This window comes from Nicotiana tabacum, chromosome 3, assembly GCF_000715075.1.
Source record: "Nicotiana tabacum cultivar K326 chromosome 3, ASM71507v2, whole genome shotgun sequence".
NCBI lineage: Eukaryota > Viridiplantae > Streptophyta > Magnoliopsida > Solanales > Solanaceae > Nicotiana > Nicotiana tabacum.
This window is the reverse complement of record NC_134082.1, coordinates 113,166,788-113,187,274: the sequence shown is the minus strand read 5'-3', so window position 1 is coordinate 113,187,274 and position 20,487 is coordinate 113,166,788.

Below are 20,487 nucleotides of genomic sequence, written 5' to 3'. Positions count from 1 at the left end.
ATTAGTTTCAGCTGCCTGAACAATAACAAATCGATTTGCTTCTGTTAAGCATCGCCTGAATCAATTAGGAACTGAGTTTAGTGCTTATAATTGTTAATTTGAATCAGAAATGTAAAATCAATGTTTTGTTTAGTTACAGTTCTGAAATTGGAGGGCATGTGCACTTGTGCACAACATGTGCATTTGTGCACCACATGTGCATTTGTGCACAGCCTGTGTCCTACATAAGGGCTTTTGAATTAAATAGTTTGACAGCATATGCTGTCAGACTACATTCTGCTGCCCATACTCTACTTTAGTTTCAGAAATAATAAACATTACTCAAAGTAAGTCTGCTAGGGAATATCATGGGGTTTGTTTATACTTAATTAGTTAAGTGGAATCTGAAAGTAGGAGAGCACATGGGAGGGGTTTTGTGATGGTCTAAACAGGCTGTTAAAGGTTTGATTTTAGGACAAAAAAGGGGACTTCCATCAGTTTTAGAGAGGGGATCAGAGAAGGGTGAGGGAGCTGAACATATACACATATAGACATAAAGACACACACATATTAACAGACAGAGACATCAGAAGATCTGATAAGAGGGAGAAGAATATACAGACACAGAGGGAGATTGATAAGAAAAGGGGAGGGGAGAAAGATTTTGGAGGATACACACACAGACAGAAATAGATAGAGAGAGGCATAACACAGAAAAGAGGAACTGCATCTTCATCTTTGTCTTGACTCTCACTGGCCTGGATTTCTTTGTTCCATATTGATTTCTTCTGAGTCCTGTTTGAGATTACTAGCTGTGTGTAGCATCAATTCATTTCTGGATCTATTCTGCCCAAATTCTGATTCATATTGCTGGGAATTTGCTACATTCTGCCATTTTTTTATTGGCTCTAAACTGCACCTTGCACTGGGAATTTGCCCTGCTATTGTTCATCTGTTACTGCTGTTTCACTTGCACTGTTGCTCAACTGACTCTCTTGCTTTCTTCATTGTAAGCATCTCCTCAGGTACACACTTCGAATCTATTTGATGTAACTGATGTCGCAATGAAAGTTGGATCGAAAGATCTGAAGAATTTTTAATCATCCGTTGCCTTACTTATAGCTTTGCGAATACTGTTAAAGATGTATAAATCCTTTAACTTGTAGCCTGAGAGAGGATACATTAGTAAGCTTGTACTTAATTAATGTTTATGTTGATTTAAAACTGTGGTGTTTGATTCGTTTAGTAGCATACAGGATGTAAATATAACTCATGGAATGTGAAACTATTTAGTGCGATTGTTAATATTAAATTCACTCTTTCGGCATGCTTTGAATAAGTAGGGGCAAATGGATGTTAAACCTAGCCAAATATAATACAGTTTTTGAATCGCCCAGTTTTCGATTTCTTTAGGCATTTTATAGGACTAGTTTTGAATATCATCGGTAGTATTCTTTAATAAGGAATTCTATTAACCCTGTTTAAGCAAGTTAATCTAAATTCGACCTAAAGATGTTTGTTCGGATTAAGTGTTGTATTTCGTTAGGATAAACGGATTTCTTTTTGTCAAATTAAAGCATTTTTCCATCGAAGTATAATGTTTTCTCAACTTTGTAAATAATTAACCAAAAGAATCCGGATTAGGCCAAAGCATATAATTAAATTAGCATGTACCTTTCTCTTCTAGTTTTAGAGACAAAAGCATTATAAATGTAGCCACTTTAGGATATCCTTTCTAAAAATAGAGACGAGCCTCGCCAAATAAAACGCAAAATTGCGGGACCCTCAATAAATAACCATAATAAATTTTTAGAATTCGGGATAGGCTGTTTAATGAATTTCATGGCCTTCTACGAAAATAATAACGCGCTAGACTCTTTAGGCGCGGCTTAATAATTTAACCTTCTTAAACACGGGTGCACATTGATGTGACCCAAATCCAAATCTCAACGGAGTCAAAATGTATCGACGACCACGGGTGCATTGATTGTGACGTGGTTCGAGATGCATTTTTACGACGTTGCAATTCTATAAAAAAAAATGATAATAATAAAAGCGGTTTAAACTTAATAAAAGCACATAAGTCACAACATGTATTTAAATCAGATATTTAGCCATTATAACAATTTAAGCGACTGTGCTAGAACCACGGGATTCGAGGGTGCCTAACACCTTCCTTCGAGTCAACAGAATTCCTTACTTAGAATTTCTGGTTCGCAGACTTCATTTGGAAAAGTCGAAAATTTTCTCGATTTGGGATTCAAGATAAATCGGTGACTTGGGACACCAAAAGCCAAACCTTTCCCAAATGGCGACTCTGAATTAAATAAATAATCCCATTTCGAATATTGTCACTTAAATTGGAAAAACTCCCCTCGCGCATTTACCCTCCGGGGCGGGCGCGCAAAAAGGAGGTGTGACAAGAACGCATTTATAATTCCTGTAAATCAACCAAGAAAGGCAATTAGGTATATGTCTATCCTAACCGCGAATCCGTTACCCGATGCCCAGGTTCAAGAACTTGCTCTATTCAATCCTATATGCAATCTAGAATACCCACTTTCGAGTTCAATTCAAGATTCGTAGATAGTATGCAATTGGTGATCAATCAATCAAATAATTAAGTGCATGATTGAATAAATAAACCAATATTATAAACTAAGAAATCAAACTCAATTCCGAATAACAATGGTCATGAAAGAACCACAACCCTAGAACGTGAAGTTTAGCTCCACATAGACATGGTAGCAAAACAACAACTCATACAAAGAAACATAAAAATTACTAAGTTTGGAGGGAGAAAGATGAAACCCGATGAATTCCGGCCTCCACGGCGGCTCTATGCTTGTATTTTCCTCTAAAAAACGTCCTCCCCCTCTTGCCTCTCTATTTCTTACACTAAACTATGAAAACCCTTCTTTTTTTTTAACCTTGGGCGAGCTTGACTTTATATAGGTTAAGTGGGTTTCCCTCAGATTTCCAATTTTACCCCCAAGCAACGTTTCTCCGGATCGGACACGCGCGAACTACTACGCTAAGTATGGAGTTCGCGCGTTACTTCGCGCATTTCTCTTGGATTCCAGGCAGAAAAGCTCGCGAACTATTGCGCGAAGTTTGGAGTTAGCGCGTTACTTAGCGCGCTTCTGAAGCTCGATTCCGTCCATTTTTCCGTCTCGTCCTTGCGCACACTCGCCTCCTAGGGGTTGTTCTTGCTCATAAATCATTCCAATATCCTCTTGAAAGCATTATTTAGGCTCCTCATCCTGCAATGTATACATATCACAATTAGAGCCTATTTTTCATCAATTGACCATAATATGACATCGGAATATAATCAAGCGGAAGCATAAACAATAGCTAAATCACCTAGATTTCGCCTATTATCACTCTGATACCACTTGATAACAATACGATAGGGGATTCAAGAGTTAGTAAAGAAAAACATGAAAAATCAAAAACTATGCGGAAGCTAAAAAAATAAAGAAACAAAAAAAGACAGAAATTAAAGATAGATTGAATTCAAGAAAGAGTTTCTTGAATTCAAGAAGTCTATTCTTGAAGTTGAATCCTAACAACAACAACTAGTTAACGAAAAACTAATCGCCTTTGGTAGAGACTTAAAAACAAGAGATATATTGTGAAACCCGACCCTTTTTTGACCAGTGATACCGCTTCTGCGACCATGGGACCGCACTTGCGATCCCGCTTCTGTGGCAATAGAACCACACCTGCGACTTTTCATTAAAGCCTAACTTCCGCACCTGCGACCTCCTATACGCAGATGCGGTGCCGCTTCTGCGGTACCTGGGCCGCATCTGCGACCAATTGCAACATTCCTCAGACTGCACCTGCGGTCCCTTAAACGTTTTACGGTGCTGCACCTGCGGTCCCATACACGCAGGTGCGATTATGATAGGTTCAGCCTACTTTAGATTTTCCTAAGTCCAATTCAACTTCCGCTAAGCACCCGAAACTCATTCGAGGCCCCCGGGACCTCAACCAAACATGCCAACCAATCCCAAAACATCATACGAACTTATTCCAGCCCTAAAATCACATCAAATAATGCCGGAACACCAAATCACTCTTGGATTCAAGCCTAAAAATTTCAAAATTTCCAAATTCCTCTTTCGATCAAAACGTCTACCAAACCTCGTCCGAATGACCTAAAATTTTGCACACACGTCAAATTCAACACTACAGAGCTGTTCCAACTCTCGAAATTGGATTCCGACCCTAATATCAAATTTTCACTATCGAACCGGAAACTTCCAAATTTCAACTTTTGGTATTTCAAGCCTAATTAAGCTACGGACCTCCAAAACACAATCTGAACACGCCCCTAAGCTCGAAATCACACAACGGAGCTAACAGAACCAATGAAATTCCATTCCGAGGCCGTCTTCATACTGCTCCGACTACGACCCAAATTCTAAAGCTTAAGCTCTCATTTAGGGACTAAGTGTCCCAAAACACTCCGAAACTCCAAACGAATCCTCCCCGAAATTCACAATAGCAGAAATAAATATGGAGAAAGCAGTTAATAGGGGATCAGGGCATTAATTCTTAAATGACCGGCCGGGTCGTTACATCCTCCCCCTCTTAAAACATTCGTTCAACCTCAAACGAGCATAGAGACATACCTAAAGTAGTGAAAAGATGAGAATAACGGCTGCGCATATCCTCCTTGGTCTCCCAGGTCGCCTCCTCGATCGGCTGACCCCGCCACTAAACCTTCACTAATGCAATATTTTTTGACCTCAGCTTTCAAACCTGCCTGTCCAATATTGCCATTGGATCCTCAACATAAGATAGATCCTGGTCCAACTGGACTAAACTGAAATCCAATACGTGTGACAGATCGTACTTCTGCCATATCGAAACATGAAATGCCGGATTAACTCTTGCCAAGCTGGGAGGTAAGGCAAGTTTATAAGCAAACTCCCCAAGTTTAAAATGTACATTGGTGCTTGGCAAGTATGGTCGGGTGCTAGTCATGGCCCTCCAGTTTGTGTCGTGACAAACTTGGTATCAAAGCAAGTCTGTCCTAGGGGTTGTCTATGAGCCGTGTCTAGTAGAGTCTTGATTATAGATGTGTAGCGCGCCCTATTTATAATCAGGAGGTTGCATGACATCTAGGGTTGTTACCTTCCTCCTAAATCTAGATTGTGTGTAGAGTTGAGTCGTAAGTGTTCGTCTATGATATTCACTTTGTTTTCTTTTAGCGATGCCTTCGACTAGGAAGCAAACAATTAGTAGACGGCTTGATACAGCTGTTGGAGAGGGTACCAATCAGGTGCCCCAAGCCAGAGCAGGCTAAAGTGAGGCTCAGAGTGAGATTCCGTCTCATACCTCATCTACATCGTCTCCTCCAGAGGAATTTAGGAGGCACCCAACACCACCTGTTCCTCCGTCTAGCACTACAGACCAGGATATGCGGAATGCGGTACAGTTGTTGACTAGATTGGTAGCTGCTCAGGGTCAGAGGTAGAATACCGATGTTGTTGATAAGCCGGTTAGTACGAGAGTTCATGATTTTATTAATCTAGACCCTCCAATGTTTACCGGATCAGACCCCAAGGAGAAACCGCAAACTTTTATTGATCAGGTTCATCGTACACTGCGGGTTATGCATTCTAGTGATACAGAGGCAGTAGAGATGGCTTCTTATTGGCTACGGGATTTAGCGGTTTTCTGGTATGATAGTTGGGAGAGATCCAGGGGTCCGAATGCTCCTCCAGCTGTGTGGAAAGAATTTTTTGAGGCCTTTCTTCGTCACTACTTGCCAGTTGAGATATGACGAGCTAGAGTTGATAAGTTCTTGAATCTTAGACAAGGTAATATGAGTGTGCGAGAGTACAATATGCAGTTTGATTCTTTAGCAAGGTATGCTCCCCATATGGTAGCAGAGATGAGCGATAGGGTACATCTGTTCGTGAATGGTTTGGGACCACATCTGATAAATGAGTGCACAACAGCCTCCTTGGTGGAGGGCATGGATATTTTCCGTATTCACGCTTATGCCCAGACCCTAGAGGATCGTAAGCGCCAACAAAGGGTAGATAGGGAGCAGGATAGGGGCCAGTATAAGAGGGCGAGATTTGCAGGGTATTTTGATGACTTCAGAGGTAGTGTCAGGCCCCAGTCTTCAAGGAGTTCGGCACCATCTGTAGCGAGTGCTCCTCCACAATTTCAGAGGCCTCGATATGATCAATCCTATTCCTATTCTGGTCCAGGTCAGAGTTTGCGAGCATCAGGCTCGCAATATCATAGAGATACTAGTCAGACGAGACTCCCAATACCACATTGTGATTAGTGCGGTAAGGCCCACTTTGGACTGTGTCGTCGAGGTTCTGATGCGTGCTATTCTTGCGGACAGCCTGGCCATATGATGCGGGATTGTCCTAACAGAGGAGGTGGTGGTATGGCTCAGCCGACTGGATCTGTGTCTGGTTCTTCCTCATCAGTTCGACCTCCAGCACGGGGTTTTCAGCAGTTGACAGGTCGAGGTAGAGGTAGAGGTGTAGTGCAGAGTTTGAGTGGTGCTCAAAATCGAATCTATGCTCTAGTAGGTCGACAGGATCTCGAGTCGTCTCCAGATGTTGTTACAGGTATATTGTCTGTGTTTTCTTACGATGTATATGTATTGATTGATCCGGGATCCACATTATCATATGTTACACCCTTTATGGCTAATAAGTTTGGCATTGAACCTGAATTGATAAGTAAACCACTAGTGGTATCTACTTTGATACGAGATTTTGTGATTGCTAGGAGGGTATATAGAGGTTGCAAAGTGATGATTTGTAGTCGTCAAACCTCGGCAAATTTATTTGAGTTAGAAATGGTTGATTTCGATGTGATAATGTGGATGGACAGGTTGGCCTCATGCTATGAAAATGTTGACTGTCGTACGAAGATGGTTAGGTTTCAGTTTCCTGGTGAACCCGTCATTGAATGGAAGGGGAGCATTGCTACGCCAAATGGTAGGTTTATTTCCTATCTTAAGGCAAGGAAGATGATCTCAAAAGGTTACATTTATCATCTCATTCACGTGAGGGATGCGGAGGCGAAGCCGCCTACTCTACAATCAATCTCCGTGGTCAATGAATTTCCAGATGTTTTCCCAGATGAACTCCCAGGCCTTTCTCCTAAAAGGGAGATTGGTTTAGTATTGATGTGTTGCCTGACACTCAACCGATCTCAATCCCTCCATACAGAATGGCCCCGACAGAGTTGCAAGAGTTGAAGGTGCAGTTGAAGGACTTGCTGGATAAGGGATTCATTAGGCCTAGCACTTCACCTTGGGGTGTGCCAATCCTATTCGTGCGGAAGAAAGACGGGTCGTTACGGATGTGAATCGACTATCGACATTTGAATAAGTTTACTATAAAGAACAAGTATCCACTTCCAAGGATTGACGACCTTTTGACCAACTCCAGGTGCCAAGTATTTCTCCAAGATTGACTTACGTTCAGGGTATCATCAGGTGAGGGTTAAGGAGAAGGACATTCCAAAGACAGCCTTTCGGACAAGATATGGGCACTTTAAGTTCTTGGTGATGTCATTCGGGCTAACAAATGCCCCATCAACTTTTATGGATCTCATAAACACTGTATTCAGGCCCTATCTTGATGTGTTTGTGATTGTATTCATTGATGACATTCTGGTGTATTCTCGTTCGGAGGCAGAACATGCGGGCCATATGCGGATAGTATTACAGACGCTTCAGGATTGTAAGTTATATGCTAAGCTCTCCAAATGTGAATTCTGGCTGAACTTAGTAGCATTCTTTGGCCATGTGATATCTGACAAGGCTATTAGTGTCGACACTCAAAAGATCGATGCAGTAAAGAATTGGCCGAGACCTACAACACCTTAGAAGTCCGCAGCTTCCTAGGGCTAGTAGGATATTATAGGCAATTTGTAGAAGGGTTTTCCTCTATATCAGCACCATTGACTAAGTTAACACAGAAATCTACTAAGTTCCAATGGTCCGATGCTTGTGAACAAAGTTTTCAGGAGATGAAGAATCGATTGACATCCGCGCTAGTGCTCACTCTTCCTGAAGGAATAGAAGGTTTGTGGTATATTGTGATGCCTCAAGTATAGGTTTGGGGTGCGTATTGATGCAGCGTGGGAAGGTGGTTGTTTATGCATCAAGACAATTGAAGAAGCATGAAAAGAATTATCTAACCCATGATTTGGAATTGGCTGCAGTAATATATGCTTTGAAGATATGGCGACACTACTTATACGGCATCCATGTTGACATATACACAGATCACAAGAGTTTACAATACATCTTCAATCAGAAGGAGTTGAATTTGAGGTAGCGTAGGTGGCTTGAATTACTGAAAGACTACAATGTCGAGATATTGTGTCATCCCAGTAAAGCCAATGTTGTGGCAAACGCTCTCAGCCGTAAGTCAATGGGAAGCTTAGTACATATTGAGGCAGGTAGATGGGGGTTGACTAAAGAGCTTCATCAGCTAGCCAATATGAAAATCATATTGTTAGACTCTGATGAAGGAGGTGTTACGGTACAGAATACATCAGAATCATCTTTGGTAGCCGAGCTAAAAGCACGACAATATGAAGATCCTATCTTAGTAAGATTGAAAGAGAGCATTCAGCAGTGTAAAATTATGGCTTTTGAGATCGGAGGAGATAGGGCACTGAGATACCAGGGCCGATTATGTGTGCCTAATATGGCAGGGTTGTGAGAGAAGATTATGAATGAGATTCATCAATCCCGATATTCCATCCATCCCGGCTCGACAAAGATGTATCATGATGTCAAGGAGCAGTATTGGTGGGATAACATGAAGAAGTCCATTGCAGAATTTGTAGCCCAGTGTACCAATTGTCAACAAGTAAAGATAGAACATCAGAAACCCGGTGGATTACTTCAGAATATAGAGATTCCGACATGGAAATGGGAGGTGGTTAATATGGTCATTATTGGATTACCTCGCTCTTATCATAAGTTTGACTCCATCTGGGTGATAATTGATCGACTTACAAAATGTGCCCATTTTCTGCCAGTTAAGACAACTTACACGGCTGAAGATTATGCGAAGTTGTATATCAAGGAGATTGTTAGGCTTCATGGTGTGCCAGTATCTATTATATCAGACCGAGGAGCTCAATTTACGACTAACTTTTGTCGGTCTTTTCAGAAGGGTTTAGGCACACAAGTGAATCTCAGCACTGCATTTCATCCGCAAACTGATGGACATGCTGAACGTACCATTCAAACACTGGAAGATATGCTACGAGCATGTGTTCTAGATTTTAAGGGGAATTGGGATGACCATCTTCCACTCATAGAATTCGCCTACAATAATAGCTACCATTCCAGTATTAAAATGGTCCTATACGAGGCACTATATGGGAGGAGATGTAGATCACCAGTTAGATAGTTCGAAGTCGGTGAAACAGAATTATATGGGCCAGATTGATTCACCAAGCCATTGAGAAGGTGAAAGTGATACAAGAGCGATTGAGGACAGCACAAAGCAGGAAAAAGTCTTATTCTGATGTTCGACGTCTTGATCTGGAGTTTGAGGTTGGTGATTGGGTTTTCCTGAGAATCTCACCATTGAAGGGTGTTATGCGTTTTGGGAAGAAAGGTAAGCTGAGTCCAAGGTATATCGGGCCGTATAACATTCTTTGGCGAATTGGACAGGTTGCTTATGAGTTAGAATTTCCATACGAATTGGAATTTGTCCACCCGGTATTCCATGTATCTATGTTGAGAAAATGTATTGGAGACCCTTCTCAAGTCATCCCTATCAAATATGTACAAGTTACAGAGGATCTATCATATGAAGAAGTGCCAGTGGCTATAGTAGATCGACAAGTCCGCAAGCTGAGAACAAAAAATGTAGCTTCCGTCAAAGTATTGTGGAGGAACAAGAATATGGAAGAAATGACATGGGAAGTAGAAGAGGAGATGAAGTCTAAATACCGTTACCTATTTCATAATGAAGATAACAAGGATGTTGGTGGAACACAGGATACATTAGAAGGTGAAACAACTCTATGAGGTAAGCAATAACTTGAGAATACTCTTCCTTAATACAAAATGGTGATATGCAGATAATGTACATATCCATAATGCTTTGTGTAGCCTTGTGAGGCCATACGTTGGGCTTAACCTCTTGCAAGCTTTGCTAGTGACCATTTTATAGGGTAAAATTGACCGGAAATTTCCGTTGGAATCCAGGATGATTTGGACTCCCCATAAACCCTTACATTCGAGGACGAATGTTCCTAAGGGGGGGAGGGTGTTACAACCCATATTCACGTATGTTAGTTCATGCCATAAGGTAGTCGACGTAAATCCATGAAGAGATTATCTTTAAGATGATAAGAAGTTAATCCTATTGGTCTTAAATGATACAAAGGTGTATAAGAGTGGTTAACAAGTATTAGAAGTTAAACGAATCAAGGATGTTGTCAGCCGTATTTTCGGGTAAACCTAGAGGTTCTTAATACACTCAAGAGGTCATGTTTTAAGGTATTTGAATCATATAATATCCGTATCATAAGTCTTGAAGTCAAACGAGTTATGAAACAAAGGTCGACAAAAGTTGTCGCAACTTAGGTTCATAATTGTATTTAAACATTAGGTCAAATTTTACTAAGCTTTTCTCCCAATTTACAAGGAATTAAGGGGTGATATACCCACCAAATTAAAGATCTATGAGTCTAGTTTCCAACGCATTAAACCGTTTATCGATACAACATTAGAGAAGAGAGATATAGGCATTTTTGCGAGACTGCACAAGCTACTAGGTGACAAGTAGGTGTGTCACCTACTTGGTTAAATGATAGCCCAAAAATAGGAAATTTCGGGTCTGCTAAAGAGCCCATTTAAAGGGTTATCTCCTGCAATATAACCCTCATTATATATCAAAAATAACCAGACCTAATCCCCTGCAAACTTCCTCCCAAAAATTATCCACAAACCCTAATGTATTTTCCCTCTCTTTCAAGTTCTAATTGGGGGTAAAACCTAGAGTTTGAAGAACAAAGGGAAGGGCTGAGTTATCCAACAAGTAATGTAAGTTTACTGCTCTCTTTCATTCATTTTATCTGCTGTGAATTCAAGGTAATTCGTTCTATACATGTAAGAACTCACGGGATGGTGATCGGAAGTCGTGAGTTCGAGTTATTCACTTGTGGCGGACTGTTTTATGGACTGTTTTGTGTTGCTGTTGGGCTGCGTGTTTTACTACTGTTTTTTGAAGTTTTTGAGGAGGAAGGGTGTGGAGAAACACTATATAGATGTAGGGTTGTGGGCTAGTAGTTCTTCGTAATATTTCCGGGTCGTTTGACACGACTATGGTGGTCGTCGTATGTATGAAGTGATTATGCTGTGCGTGGACTATTTTGGGAGGCTCAATATGATTATTATTGATGTTGTTTGGGCTGTTTGGTGATTATTTTGAATTGTGTGAAGTCATATATATAGGGGAGGTGCTGTCCGTTTCATCGTAAAATAGGTTATGGTCGATACATAATAGTTATGACGCTTAAATGATAACGATAGTATCGTTATCGTTTCTCTTATTGTAGACTAAGGAGTCGTGACAATTGCATAGCTTGAGATTGGGGCAGTATATACAAGGTATTTGAGGCTATCCCTTTCCTTCTTTTGCACGATCCCGATTGTACATAATGTAATGAACGAGCTTCCAAAGATACTCTACTCTTAGAAGCTAGCAGTACTTACATTGTTTCCCTTCTTATGGAGCGATTGATGTTGATGTTGCTTCTCTTATTCATATGTTATCAATGTTATTGGTACTTCCTGATTCTTATAAGATTTATGATGAAGAGTTAGTCCTAATAAGTGTACAGAGGATACCAACCTTAATCACTCCGGAAGGTTCAAAATATTATTCTAATGAATCCAGCTTGCATTGTATATATGTATCTATTTTACTCTACCGAGCCGCGCTATAGATGGCCGGGTACGATACCTATTGCGCAACCACTGATCAGTTGGGTTTTACCGAGCTCCACGTGGCCGGGTACGATTTTACCGAGCCATATGATGGCCGGGTACGATTTTACCAGGTCCTTTCTAAGGCCAGGTATGATATGATGATGATGCCCACAAAGGCGTGGGTTTTAAAAGTTTATGTATATATATGTTTGTATCATGCATTTTATGTCAGTAGCCCACAGAGGTACCCAGATGTTACAGGTTGTATATTCTCTATCCTTATTCATATTACTATTCATACTTATATTTTTCTACCTTGCATACTCAGTACTTTATTCGTACTGAAGTCCTTTTTATTTGTGGATGCTGCATGTCATGCTGCAGGTCTTGATAGACGGGTAGACGTAGCTCCTCCACCATAGTAGGCTGCCCAGTTCAACGGTTATTGGCAAGATCCCTTCTCGGGACTTGCCGTGGTGTTGGTATGCATTTTTGTTATAGACATTATGGGTATGTCGGGGCCCTGTTCCGGCTATGTTGCAACACTTATATTCCTTTAGAGACTCATAGACAGGTGTCGACTCATGTATAGTTTGGTATGCCTTGTCGACTGAATTTTTGGTTGTATAGTCTTTCATGGTAGCGTGGTAGCTCGTACTTTATATATAGTTTCCTGATTGTCTGGTCATCCCATGTTATGTATGTTCATGCCATCATATTTTATTGTTGGTTGTCCATGATCTATGTCTACCATTTATATTGATCTCGTCAGCACTAAAAGATAATTAAGAAGGGTAGATAAAATGTACGTTGGTGCTCGGCAAGTATGGCCGGGAGCTAGTCATGGCCCTCCAGTTTGGGTCGTGACAACATCCATCGCCATGGGCCTCTCCACTACTGGTAGATAAGCCAAACTCCCCAAACTCTCCGCCCGGTGACTCAAAGCATCGGCCACCACATTGGCCTTTCCCGGGTGATACAAGATAGTGATATCATAGTCCTTCAGCAGCTCTAACCATCTACTCTGGCGCAATTAAGATCCTTCTACTTGAACATATGCTGCAAACTCCGGTGATCAGTATAGATCTCACAAGGAACACCGTACAAATATGATGCCAGATCTTCAAGGCATGAACAATAGCAGCTAACTCGAGATTACGGACAGGATAATTCTTCTCATGTACCTTTAACTGTCTAGACGCGTAGGCAATCACCCTACTGTCCTGCATTAATACCGCTTAAAGGCCAATCCTCGAGACATCACAATAGACAGTATAAGACCCCGAACCTATAAGCAATATCAATACTAGGGTTGTAGTCAAAGATATCTTAAGCTTCTAGAAGCTCGCCTTACACTCTTCCGTCCACTGGAATGGAGCACCCTTCTAGGTCAGCCTGGTCATAGGTGATGCAATAGATGAAAACCCCTCAACAAATCGGCGGTAATAACCCGCCAAGCCAAGAAAACTGCGGATCTCTGTAGTTGAGGATGGTTGAGGCCAACTCTGCACTGCTTCCACTTTCTTCAGATCCACCTGTATCCCTTCACTCGATACCACGTGACCCAAGAATGCCACGGAATCCAACCAAAACTCACATTTCGAGAACTTTGCATATAACTTCTTTTCCCTCAAAGTCCGAAGCACTTTCCTCAAGTGCTGCTCATGATCTTCCCGACTCCGGGAGTATACCAGAATATCATCAATAAAGACAATGACGAGCGAGTCAAGATATGGCCGGAACACACTGTGCATCAAATGCATAAAGGCTGTTGGGGCATTGGTCAGCCCAAATGACATAACAAGGAACTCGTAATGACCATACCGAGTACTGAAAGCAGTCTTCGAGATATCTGGCTCCCAAATCTTCAACTGATGGTAACCTGAATGCAATTCAATCTTAGAAAACACCCGTGCACCCTGTAGATGGTCAAACAAATCATCAATACAAGGAAAAGGATACTGGTTCTTCACTATAACTTTGTTCAACTAGCGATAATCAATGCACATACGCATAGAACCATCCTTTTTCTTAACAAACAAGACAGGAGCACCCCAAGGTGATACACTGGGTTGAATAAAACCCTTATCAAGAAATTCCTGTAACTGATCCTTCAACTCTTTCAACTCAGGAGGGGCCATATGATACGGGGGAATAGAAATGGGCTGAGTGCCCGGCAACAAATCAACGCCAAAATCAATATCTCTGTCGGGTAGCATACCAGAAGATCAGCTGGAAACACATCAGGGAAGTCCCATACTACTGCGACTGAATCAATTGTAGGGGTATCAACACTAACATCTCTCACATAGGCTAGATACGCGTCACACCCATTCTCAACCATTCGCTGAGCTTTAAGGAAAGAAATAACTCTACTGGGAGTGTGATCTAAAGTACCCCTCGACTCTACTCGTGGTACACCTGGCATAGCCAGTGTCACAGTTTTGGCATGACAATCAAGAATAGCATAATGGGGAGACAACTAGTCCATGCCCAAGATAACATCGAAATCTACCATGCTGAGCAATAATAAATTGGCTCTGGTCTTAAAACCACTAAGAGCAACCAAACACGACCGATAAACGCGGTCCACAACAAGATAATCCCCTAGAGGAGTAGAAACATAAACAGGGGAACTCAAAGAATCCCGAGATACGCCCAATGCGGGGCAAAATAAGAAGACACATAAGAATAAGTGGAGCCTGGATCAAATAGAATCGATGCATCTCTATGACAAACTAGGACAATACTTGTGATGACAGACTCAGAGGCGACAGCCTCAGTACAGGAAGGAAGGGCATAATATCTAGCCTGGCCTCCCCCTCTAGGGCGACCTCTACCTCCCCGACCTCCATCTTTAGCTGGCTGAGCAGGTGGGGTAGCAACTGGTGCTGGAACTATAGCCTGGGAACTCTACGGGGCATGCTGTGACTGAGGAGTCTGTGAAGGTGCACCCCTCCTAAGTCTGGGGAAATGCCTCACCATATGGCGTATGTCGCCATACTCAAAACAAGCTCTGGGATGGTGTGGTGGCTGTGACTGGCTCGGGCCAGGTCTGGTGGACTGACCACTGAAAGTACCCATGCAGGAGGCGCACTAGATATTAGAGGTGCATAATAAGGCTCTAGAATCTAGGAGGAGCTGGAATACCACTGGCTGCTGGAAGAGCTGAATGAATGGGGCGACTCATATAACCCCTACCATGACGAACTACAGCTGGAGCATGGGCACCAGAATAATGGCCCGACTTTTGAGACCTCTTGGCCTCCCTCTCCTCTCTATCCCGAGCATGCATACCCTCCACTCTCCTAGAAATGCTCACCACCTACTGATAAGAAATATCCATCTCCAACTCACGAGCCATGCTAGACCTGATGCTGGGAATGAGCCCCTCAATAAATCGACGAACCCTCTCACGAACTATAGCAACCAAGGCTGGTGCATGCCTAGCCAAGTTAGTGAAACGGACAACATACTCCGAAACAGTCATAGAGCCCTAGCGCAAATGCTCAAACTCTGCGCGCCATGCATCCTTGAGGCTCTGAGGGGACAAACTCTCTCAGGAACATATCCGAAAACTGAGTCCAGGTAAGGGATGCTGCCGCAGCTGGACTATCCAACTCAAAAGTATGCCACCACTGGTAGGCTGCTCCTCGAAGTTGGAAGGCAGTGAAAGAAACCCCACTCGATCCTGATATACCCATAGTGCGGAGGATACGGTAACACTCCTCCAGAAATCCTAGGGCATCATATGATGCTAAACCACTGAATACATGAGGCTTATACTTCTTGAACCTCTCAAGCCTCCGTTGCTCATCCTCTGAAGCCGTTGCCCTGTCCTCGGGCTGAACTGGGGCCACAGGCGGTGCCAGTATTACCTTTGGGATATGATCAACCTGGACCCGCTGCTCAGAAGTGCGGGCGGTGGGAGTATGATCCTCCCTCGGCCTAGGATGTGGCTGCAACAAGGGGAATCAACCCTGCCTAAGCTAGAGTGGTGTACATGTTCACGAACTGTGCAAGAGTCTCCTGAAGAGCTGGAATAGTAGTAGCGGTAGGCGTATCAGGTGCCTGGACTCCGGCTGGAGCTGCTGGTGGCAGCTCGCGTGGGCGCTCTGGCTGCACCACGGGCACGTCCTCGGCCTCTACCCGGCCCCGACCTCTGACGACTCTAGCAGGGGGCATGGGTGCTTGGTCATCTCCAGTAGCACGTGTCCTCACCATGTGTGAGAGAATAGAAGACAGAAGTTTAGAATTGTGATACCAAAATCTCACACGACAAGGAAATCAAATGAAGTGGAATTTTCCTAACAGTTGCATAGCCTCTCATAGATAAGCACAAACGTCTCCGTACCGATCTCCGAGACTCTAATAAATCGGCTTGTGATTCATGACTCCTATAAACCTAGATCTCTGATACCAACTGGTCATGACCCTAGTTCACCCTCCGTGAACTGTCGTGACGGCACCTAGTCTCTACGACTAGGTAAGCCTAACAATTTGCGGAAAAAGGAAACGAAAGATAAAACTAGCCAAGAACTGCAGATAGAACATAAATAAAACATTTAAGATGCCGCTAGGCATATACAAATATAAACTCTCAAACTGAAACAACTCCCAAAACCTGGAATGTCATGAAATCACAAGCTGTTAAATAACTATAAGTGTTCTAACTCCAGAATGTCTAAACAAAAGTAAATACAGGAGAGCTAAAGCTAGATGGGAGAATAGAGAGGGACTCCCCGGTCTGCGGACGCGGCAGATATACCTCGAAGTCCTGAAGATCGCCTCGCCTCACTAATGGTATGTCTAAGCCGTAGAACCTGGATCTGCACATGAAAAACATGTGCAGGAAAGGGCATGAGTACACCACAATGGTACTCAGTAAGTGTCGAGCCTAACCTCGGTCGAGTAGTGGCGAGGAAGGTCAGGTCCCTACTGATTATAGATGAAAAACAAGGTAAAGCAGTATAGAATACGACAATATAATTAAAGTGCTAACAGTCTATAATGAATAAAATCACAGAAAGAATCTAACTCAGTACACATAAATAGCAATAGGGGATCTCCCGGGATATCGTCCCGTAGTCCTAAACATAAATGTCCAGAGGATCTCCCGGGATATTGTCCCGTAGTCGAAATCATAAATGTGCAAGGGAAATTCCCGAAATACCAATCAATAGTCCCAAAGTAAATATCCAATATGGGGAATCTACCGGGTGCTGTCTCGTGGTCCCAATCATAAATGTGCAGGGGGATCTACCGGAATACCGATCCGTAGTCCCAAAGTAAACAAGTAGGGGGATCTCCCGGGATATCGTCCCGTAGTCCCAAAGTAAACACACAACCATCTCGGAAGAATATACAGTTCTATTCAAGAATTAACAGGAAATTTCTACTCTAACATGCTGCACAGAGTACAAGTATGCAATTAAGGTAGGTAAGACAATTAAGTCACGTAAGCATGCTTGTCCTAATCTAAACAAGAGGCTTCAAGTACAAATATTTGCTAAATTACAAGAAAACATAGGTATTAGCTTAATGAAAAGGGGATTTCAACAATTAACACGTGTACGCACTCGTCACCTCACGTACATGGCACTCATATAACAAAAATACCAAATCCTAAGGGGAGTTTCCCCACACAAGCTTAGGCAAGCCACTTACCTCGAACCAGCTCAACCAACTTGAAATCACATTCTTGCCACGAGTACCCGACTCCAAATGGCCGAAATTCATTCAAATTAATTGCATAATGTAAATATAACTTCAAGTTACTAATTCAACTAACTAATTCGAAGCTAACATGCGAAATTAAGAAAATCGTCCAAAAAGTCCCCCGGGCCCACGTCTCGAAATTGGATAAAATTTACAAATTCAGAATCCTCGATCACTCATGAACACACTCGAACAAAAATCACAAAAATCCGACGTCAAAATCTCACTCTAATCCCGGATTTTCAATTGGGAAACTTTTCTCCCATTTCACAACTTTTACCCCCAAATTCATTAATTAGAAGAGGAAAACAACAATGGATTAATGTTCTAAGATCAAAATCAAGATAGAAATCGTTACCCAATGCTTCTCCTTCAAAACTCCTCGAGAAATCGCCCTCAACCAAGCTCCAAATCGTTTTTCCAAGTTTTGCGTTCAAACCCTCGTTTCTTCCCTTTTTCTGACCAGCGATACCGCTTTGGCGACCATGGGACCGCACTTGCGGTCCCACTTCTGCGACAATGGAACCGCACCTGCGACTTTTCATTAAAGCCCAACTTCCGCACATGCGACCTCCTACACGCAGATGCGGTGCTGCTTCTATGGTACCTGGGCTGCATCTGCGACCAATTGCAACATAACCGCTTCTGCGGTGTCGCACCTGCGGTCCATACACGCATGTGCGATTATGACAGGTTCAGCTAACTTCAGATTTTCCTAAGTCCAATTCAACTTCCGTTAAGCACCCGAAACTCACCCGAGGCCCCTGGGACCTCAACCAAACATGCCAACTAATCCTAAAACATCATACGAACTTATTCCAACCCTCGAATCGCATCAAACGATGCCGGAACACCAAATCACCCTCGGATTCAAGCCTAAGGATTCCAAAACTTCCAAATTCTGCTTTCGATCAAAAAGTCTACCAAACCTTGTCTGAATGACTTGAAATTTTGCACACACGTCACATTCAACACTACGGAGTTGATCCAATTCTCGGAATTGGATTCCGACCCCGATATCAAATTTTCACTATCGAACCGGAAACTTTCAAATTTCAACTTTCGGCATTTCAAGCCTAATTATGCTACGGACCTCCAAAACACAATCCGAACACGTTCCTAAGCCCGAAATCACCCAACGGAGCTAACGGAACCAACAGAATTCTATTCCGAGGCCGTCTTCATACTGCTCCGATTACGGTCCAAATTTTAAAGCTTAAGCTCTCATTTAGGGACTAAGTGTCCCAAAATACTCCGAAACTCCAAACGAATCCTCCCGGCAATTCACAATAGCAGAAATAAATACGGGAAAAGCAGTTAATAGGGGATCAGGGCGTTAATTCTTATAACGACTGGCCGGATCGTTACATGTTATATGCTTCCCTCAGTCTCACTTACCTTTCAGGATATCGTAACCAAAAAAGGTACGGGGATTTACTGCTGCAAAGGAATTGCAAGACTTCTAAAGATAGAATTTCGAACACAAAATATCGGTAAACAGGATAATTACATTTGAGATAAGATTATTTGAGTTACAGCCTTTCTAATATATGTTCAACTTGTTTCCAGTGAAACAACAAAGATTACTGCTGTAAATTAGTAGGAATGCAGATCAGGTGAGCTAAAATTCTTTACCAGTAACTTATGTTGGTACTAGCTATAATTTCGCAAAAATTGTTGACATGTAGTTGTAAAGATAATGGTTGTAATGTGTTATTGGGTCATGCACTGCATCAATAGTGCAATATGAAATTCTTTTGGTGGTTGAGTACTATATCTAATATTCGAGATATACTAATCAAAGGAGGCCCTACAGATTCATCCACATATTTATGCAGCTGAAGTTTCGTTGAAGTTATCTTGCTCTTTTTTACTTGCTGCTTTGTCTTGTACTTTGTTCTGCATTATGCTCCAGATTTTTAGTTCTTTCTTAGTCAGATTCTCTGTCCCATTTTCAAAGCGTGTATCTCTTGTTCTTCACTGATCATTTTAGAAGCTGATTATGAGCTAACTCCAATATGTCTATTGCCTTTCTTGAATGGAGTTGTGACTAAGAATTTTTATAATGAGCAGTTGTTGCTGAATTGAGTTTTCTATGTCTGAATATATAGTGCTTCTTCTGGTGAAGAAGTGCATCTCTTAAAATTCATTTGGGTATTTTGGGCCTGAAGCTGATGAGGTGCCACAACTCACAAACTGATGAAAGGGAAGAATAGATATAGCTGTCGAAAATCTTATAATACCACCTGGAATAACCTTCTACAGTGACCCCTGAAATCTTAATCAATAACATCTTGTTACATCTTTTTGTTGCATAAGATAAAACTTTGAAATGAATTTCTGTAAATTTTTCAAAATGGCTGCTTTTTTTTTTCCTCCTTCACATAGTTATTGCTACTATATTCTTTATCTTTGTCGGTCACACTTTTCTCTTATTGAATAAGCATTCTTTGTTCAACAGACACAGCTGCAATCTTATATGATGAGAAACACAATGTTGTTAAAGGTACGCCAATGCCAATAAAAGCTACAATGATATATCCCATTGTAAATTCTTAGTTTTCTAATCTTAAATCTTGACAAGAACTATGTTGCTGAGGCCTGAGCGTGCACATATCCTCTATCCATTCCCTAAAAAGTTATTATTTATAAAAATATGGTTTTCGAAGTTTGCAGTCTTACTACCTAAAAACTGGTTTGGGAGTGATAAGAACAAAGGTTGATATTAGTTGGTTTGTGATATGAAAATGGTTGTACATTCACCAGATTATTTGTGCTATTTTTCCACTAAGTGGAATAAAACTTTGCATTTAAAAATTTGAATGAAACGA